Below are 8,143 nucleotides of genomic sequence, written 5' to 3'. Positions count from 1 at the left end.
ACACAAGAGTGTGGACATGGAGGTCTGAAAGAGTTTGTACATGGAGATCTGAAGCACGGTGACTCAGCTTTGGTCTACTCCTCTGCATAACCTGCTCCATCTCACTGAGTATATTGACTCAAGAAACTGGACTCCAGTTCCTGGACTGCCAAGTATAATGTACTACTCACTTCTGTGCCTTCAGACAATGGCTCACTGTCATCTGTGGCCATGTTTTTATGTGAAGAACAATTTGAGACATCTGACAGTCAAGGTAGCCTCTTTCAAGTTTTTGCCTCCTAGTCCAAGGACTGGTGTTTTCATCAATCTGATCTCCTTGCAGAAAGATGGTGCAAAAAACTGCCCCAGGAATTGAAACAGAAAATGATGAGCTGACTGTATTTCTTGAAATAATCTTGTTCGCTTGTTCCTTCATTTGTTACTCCCACCCCAAAACCTGTCAACGGGAAAGAACTTTAAAGACAACCCAGTACTCATTAAAAAAACAAAACACTTACTGAAAAATAGCAAAGGGCTGAGTACAGAGGATGAATTCAAACACACAACTGACTTTCGATGGGTAGGATTACATTTACATTAAAAACATACTAGACTGTTCCTAGTACTATACCACCTTTTCAGATTCAGGTACCTAATAAATGATTTGAGGTGGGGGGGGAGATATGGAGGATTGTCATAGTATTTGCCATTTCTATCTTTTCACCATCTCTGAGAGGTGTCTTTAGTAAGTATGAAGGGACCACAGAAAAGGCACAGGGCCAGGGTCAGAAAATATGTCTTGTCTCAAACGCTAACCTTGGAGAAATCAGAATTGCCATTTCTTATATATAAAATTGGTAATAATCAGGTTCTTTCCCTTTTAGGGGAAAACATACAATAATAAAACCTTTCTTACTGAGTTTTTGTGAAGATAAAATGAGATTTAGGAAGCAAGGTAACTTTGTAAATGAAAAGAAAAAAGATTCTTAATCTGTTATGCCTATTGGCTCAACAAAGCAGCATGACAATTTATGTTCAACAATCCCCCGAGTTTGGCCTGTATTGTCACACACTATAAAAAATAAATAAGCCCTGCCGGTGCGCCTCAGTTACAGGCTGCCCCTCTGATTCTGGTCAGGGCACATGCCCCAGGCAGACTTGGTCCCCAGCAGGGGGCGTGGGGGAGGCAGCCAACTGATGTGTCGCTTCTACATCAATGTTTTTCTCTCTCCCCCTTTCCATTCCTCTCTCTAAAAATCAATTTTAAAAAATCTTTAAAAATAAACAAACTTGAGGGGGAGTGCTAGAAGCTCTTAAATGCATCGTTTTATATTTTTTGTTTTCCAAAGTGTGAAACATATACCAATAAAGTTACCCAGGTGATTTTAAGTGGTATATGGGAAGATCTTACATGGCTTATGAACGTACATTAAATAACACCCACGTAGTAAGAGTTATTCTCTTTTAAATTCTCTTCTGATCCTTTTGATTTAATCAAGGAGACTGGTCTGTTTATGGCTGACAGATCTTGAACACCCTCCTGACACTTGCCAATCTCCCTTTTTTACCAGGAAAAAAAAAAAAAAAAAAAAAAAGATGGTCTTGGGCTCAAGCCTTGGTAGGCAATAGTATCTAATACAACTTAATAACTTTTTGTTCTCCGTGTATTGATTACTTGATAATTACTCTATTGGCGGCATGCAATACTGGTCTTCTGTTTACCATAGAGACTTAGTTTCCCTGAACCTATTCAATTTAAAAATGCCACGCGGTTATAGAATATATTTAATAATCAAAAGCACCAGTGGTATTGCTAATAAGGCAAAATCCTGAAGGTGGCACACGAACGACTCAACTTTGACAAAAAGACCCCACAACAATTTTCTGCAGCAGCTCAGATGAACCGAGAAAAGGAGAAGCCGGGACCCAAACCCAAGTCTCCCTTCTCCAAATTCGAGGCCCCTTCCGCTCCCCTGGTGTTTCTCAAACTTTCTAATGTACACAATTCATTCAGAGGCTTGTTAAAATACTACAGACGGGTATGGCGACCCAACGGGTCAGTGGAGGGGCCTGAGAATCTGCATTTCCGACGAGCTCTGGGGCGGGATGGGGGGCAGCAGACGCTGGCCGCCGCCTACACGCGGCCTGACGCGGCCGCGAGCGAAGGCAACCATGACACCCACGGGGAGCTGGACTCTCCAAGTCCCCAGCGGCCCTCAGCCGGGAACTCCGACCACACCCTCAGTGACGTGACCGCACAGGTGCGCAATCCCCCAACGCGTCAACCCCACGCGGCCGCCGCACAGTCCTGGCAAAAAAACATCCCCGCCTCGCCCGCATTCCCGGCGCCCTGCCGGCCCCGCCCAGCCGCCGGCTCCGCCGCGTCCCGTCCGTCAGCCGCGCTCCGTCGCAGCCCTGTGACGTATGTAAACGTCTCCCCCGTAACCTCTCCGGTCCAAACTGCCGGCGAAAATTCCCCGGCTTGCCGCCCAGCGCAGGGCCGCGGACACGCTCCTGCTTTACCTGAGAGAGACCTCCGTGGGGCGCCCGCGCGCAGCCGCCACAGGGAGCCGGACGCCATGACCCGGGCGCAGCTCATTGCCCCAACAACAAGGCAACTCCTCCCTTGGTCCACGCCGCCCAAACGTGCCCTTGGCGCAAACTGATGACGCACGACGGACGTGTAGAAGACGCTGCCCGTCTTTGCTTAGGTGGGAACGCCCCTAGGCCTCTGCTTCCATGCGATTGGTTAGAAATCGCAAATGAAAAGATTCTATTGGATGCAGTCCTTATCAATCACTTAGAGAGCTGAAGGAGCCGTGGGTTGCCATGGAGGTGAGAATGCTAAATTTCTCTTTGGTGATAAAGATTTTTTTAAATTATAGATTTACTTACTCTTTTAATTTTTAAATTACACTTGACGTACAATATTATATTAGTTTCAGGTGTACAATCCCGTGATTAGACATTTATATGACTTATGAAGTGATCACTGATCTAGTACCCGTCTGACACCGTGTGTTATACAGTATTATTGACTGCATTCCCTAGGCTGTACTTTACATCCCCCAGACGCTCATGTGACTACCAATTTGTACTTCTAAACCCCTTCACCTTTCCACCCATGCCCCCATCCTGCTCCCATCTTCGACGGGGTAGATTTCTCAACTAAATTCCTGGGAAAGAGGGCCATGAGTGAATTCATTTATTGGCATAACCATTGTACTTTGTGATTTACCAACGTGGAAAAATATTTTTCTCTGTCTTTATCCCATGTCCACTTCAAAGTAGTGGAAATTACATGCTGAAATTAAATTCGCCACGTGGTCAGTAGTGTTACGTCTAAATAACGGGGCTGACAAAGTGCTTAAAATTTTAGATTTTCTGCAGAGAACACGTATTTTTTGTTTCCCACTTCACTGTTGGTTGCACTTCTATCTGTGCAAATTGGTTTCTTGGGGATTGGGGTGGGGAGAGGAGATTTAGCAACATATTTCATACTTTTAAAAGTGCATATTCAGTGTATCAGTGTCGGTTCATCAGTTGGAAGGAATGTGCCACTCTGGTAGCACAGAGCGATGATGGGGGAGGCTGTGCATGTGCGGGGTAGTGAGTGTACGGGAAGTCTTTGCACCTTTCTCTCAATTTTGCTTTGAATCTAAACCTGCTCTAAGAAATGAAGTCTTTAGAGGAAATTTTGTTGGAAATGTTTAAAAATGCATATCCATGCCTCTGGACCTATTTTGTTCATCAGTTTATTTTGTTCATTAGATTCCACATATAAGTGAGATCATTTAGTACTTGTCTTTTTCTAGCTGACTTATTTCACTTAGCATAATACTCTCCAGGTCCCTCCATGCTGTCTCAAAGGGTATGAGATCCTTCTTTTTTACAGCTGCATAGTATTCCATGGTGTAAATGCACCACAGCTTTTTTATCCACTTGTCTACCGGGTGGGTACTTTCGCTGATAGGTCCAGAGGCATGGAAGCATGGCACAGACTGATGGATCTCAGAGGGAAGGGGGAGGAAGGATGGAAAGAGATTAACCAAAGAACTTATATGCATATATGCATAGCCCGTGGACACAGAAAATAGTGTGGTGAAGGCCTGGGGTGGAGTGGGGGAAGGTAGGAAGGAGAATGGGAGAACCTAAAATTCTCTCAATAAAGACAAATTTAAAAATGTATATAAAAAAAAAAAATGTATATCCATTGATAGAGCAATCCTACTTCTAGGGATCTATCCAATGGAAATAATTTTTTGAATGTATAAAGTATGTATGTAAGGGCAAAAAAAAATCAAAGATGTCTATCTGGAAGGATATATAACAACACATTTACATTGAACTTCAGAGGGTTGGTATTATGAAAAAGGGGCTTTCGATTTCTACTTTACATACACACATGTTTATACATATGTGTGTGTGTATATACACACATATGTGTGTGTATACATATAAAATCTTTTATCCAAGTTATTATAAAACATTTAAAGAGCACAGCTCTTGTAAAATAATTGAAGTTGCCAATTGTTTTCAAATTACTTTAATACACTGCAATAATTTAAAGTTATGATGAACTAATATAGCCTTTTAAACCCAAATATTTAGTGAGAGAGAGGATGATGTAACATTCTAATGTACAAGCTCCTGGGAGTGTAAATCTGGCTCTCAAAAGCATTAAAATGTTCCAAATTTTGCTGTAATCCCACTTCTAGGTCTCTAAGAAGGAAAAATGTTGACAAAGATTTATGCATGTCCCAGTTATTATCAGGAAGACATGGAAACAAAATGTTAAGTAGCAAGGGAATGTTTTTAAAAGATTCATTTATATGATGTTAATATTATGTAGCCCATTGCAATGTTTATAAAGAACTTCTGATAACAGAAGAAAACACTTATGTATGTTAAGTGAAAAAGAAATGAGTAGCAACATTTTTTTCTCTTCTCACCCTCCCTCCTTTTGTACTTTCTATGTTAAAAGGAATTTTGCCAAGTTTAACAGTGGCTATCCATAAATATTGCTCATACATCATTTTTCCTTTTTTTCTCTGCAGCTTTCGGTGTTCTCTCCATTTTCTATAATAAACAATAATTTTTATAATGAAGAACAAAATTTCAAAAAGAAAAGGCATATTTTAAATTTTTATTTTTTTAATCTTCACCCAAGGTTATTTTTTCCATTGCTTCTCAGAGAGAGTGGAAGGGAAGGAGGGAGAGTGAGAGAGAGAGAAAAACAGAAACAAACAGGAATGTGAGAGAGACACACTGATAGGTTGCCTCCTGCATAGGCCCCGAGACCGTGGCGGGGATCGAGCCTGGAGCCTGCAACTGAGGTAGGTGCCCTTGACTGGAATCGAACTCAAGACGACCCTTCAGTCTTTGGGCTGACGCTCTAACCATTGAGCCAAATCAGCTAGGGCAAGAAAAAGCATATTTTTCCCTAATTCAATCCTCAAAAATAAAAGTGATTGTATGTCTTATCTTTCTATTTAAAGATAAGGGAACTTTATCCCAGAAAGGTGAAGATATCTGTACAAAATTACACAATTATGCTTAATTTGTGGCAAAGCCATTCCATGTCCCAGGCACATCCTATGCATTGGGGAAAAAACACACCAGATGAAAATTTACTAATAGAGCCACATCCTATATAAAGAAGGGACATTCAGAAGTTCTAGCTGATCTTGCAGTGCCAACCTAGAAAAATTAATTCCTTTCTTCTCCAGTACTTACACATGGTGAGCTGCACTCAGATAATGTAGCTGCAGGAATTTAGTTTGCCAGTTCACTAATTAATTCAAACCAAAGACTTGCCTAACTGGATTCTTCTCTTTTCCTGGATGAGACTATTTTGTCATTGCAGAATGGGGCAGAACAAAGATACAGAGAAATGCTGGGGGCACTTTTAAAATTCCAGCTCCTAGTGTTTTTAAGGGGTGGGGGTTGGGGCCTAATACAAACTATGTATCCAGCAGAGAGGGAATCCTTCTGGAAGTAATCATTTGTTAGATGGTACAAGGGTCTCAAGGTTAGGGTTAGGGTGGTTCTTACTAAATGCTATTCTTGTTCAATGTTAAAATATAGCCCAGTGTTTGGCAGATGCAGCTATAAACAGGATGAGCTTGACAGGAACTCAATGGGTAAATGTAGCCAACTGCAAAGAAGAAATCAATGTATAACTAACCAAATAGTGTATCTATAAGGAATGGCTAAGGTTCCTTTGGGAGACAGAGCTTATGTCCTGTGAATCTCCTGTGCCCTTTACTTGCTGCAAGTAAATAAAACTACCTTGAGACAACTACATCTGACAACCACATCTCATTTTTTGGGTTTTTCTTAAACCTTAAAAAAAAAATTTGATTGATTTTGGGAGAGAGGAAGGGCAGAGTGGGGTGGGGCTGGGGGAGAAACATCAATTTGTTGTTCCACTTATTTATGCATTCATTGGTTGATTCTTGTATGTGCCCTGACCGGGGACCAAACCTGCAACCTTGGCATATCAGGAGGACTCTCTAACCAACTGAGCTGTCCAGCCAGGGTCACATCTCGTTCTTGAATATAACACCCCAAGCTGTGTATTCCTGGAGTTCGGTAACACACTGATATAATGGAATGCTATGTAGCCATTAAAAAGGATGTGCCACTACTTATTTGGAAAGATCTTCAAGATGTTATTAATGAGAAAAAAGGGAGAAGCTCAGAAATACACTTTTCATATAATCACATAAATATATCTCCTTGAGTATGTATTATAATTTTCTAAGAGAATAAAATAAACATCATTAGTAGTGGTTACCTCTGGGTGGGATGGGGTCACAGGGGGAAGAGCACATACTCAGAACTGTACCACAGTTGTTTAGTGATTATTCATCTTACTAACTATAGATAAGAGGTTTTCTTATAGACCTCGGGAAACTGGAGGATGTGTTGCAAGAAGAAAATACATTTTAAAAGCAGACCAAGGACAGGACACACTTTGACTTGGTTGCTGTGCCGGGACCCTGACACCCTCCAGGCGCTTGCCTCAGGAACACTGACCATTCTCTGACCCTAGGAACAGGCTGAGCTGTTTGTGACATCATAGGTTAGCCACCCAGTAATCGGACTTTGGGCTCTTGAAGGCCAGACCGCAGACCCTCCCTTACTCTTTCCCTTTTACACTCTCAGCTCCAGCTGCACATAGCCCTTTCTCCCTCACCCGTATCTAATCAGCCAGCTAGCCAGGGGGGTCAGGGCAGAATTCCCAGGATAACCTGCTGCTCTCCCCATACTGCTGGCATTACTGGAATAAACGCTCATAAAGATTTAACCCTGTCTCTACTTCATTTGGCCCAAGTAGTGACAGGCAGCCTCGGACCCATTTAGTGTCCAGTATTGGGGGAGTGCTTAAAATAATTTTATGTCTTTTACGTTTAAAACACACACACATCCCTCAGCTTCAGGGAGTCTTCAAAACATTCATCTGATGATTTCCTACAATTAAACACTTCTTTTTTCTCTCTGATTCTAGGGAAAGGCAAAGAACAACCTTACAAACTTATAATTTTCCATGCTTGCTTGATTATTGACAAGAAGCCTATGCAAATTCAAATATATACATTCACACTGAAAAACCTTCGAGACTGTTTAATCAGTAGTTTTCATGCACATTTGTTAGCGAGAGCTGCACCAGAACAATTATACAGACATCACTTAAAGTTATTTAAGTTATCAAAATACATATATAAAAACATTCAAGAGATATGCAAATTAGCACTTAAATATATTAGCATATTTCAGTATCAGTTTTATAATAGGGAAAGAAAACAGAGCTTCCATCTCTTTTCCCCCTCTCTCTCTCTCTTTCACACACACACACACACACACACACACACACACACACACGCACAGAAACTGACTATCCTCAGAAGTATGGTGAAGCAAGATCATTATATACATAAATACACTAGGCAGAAATGCCCCAAATGGAAATTTGTTTAAAGTGAAGGTGGAATGAACTTTTGTTTACTCCAAATTCCATGATACTAGTTTTTAAACTTAGAAAGTTATAAACCTTAACAAGACAGAAAAAGCCTGAAAAGCTCATTGGTCTCACAGTTACAAAAATATCCCACATTAATGCTAACTTGGTGGGAGGAAAGTAAATGGCCTGGGGCAAGGG

The sequence above is a fragment of the Miniopterus natalensis genome, chromosome 3, assembly GCF_054644295.1.
Source record: "Miniopterus natalensis isolate mMinNat1 chromosome 3, mMinNat1.hap1, whole genome shotgun sequence".
NCBI classification, from domain to species: domain Eukaryota; kingdom Metazoa; phylum Chordata; class Mammalia; order Chiroptera; family Miniopteridae; genus Miniopterus; species Miniopterus natalensis.
Note: the sequence above shows the minus strand (reverse complement) of the source record.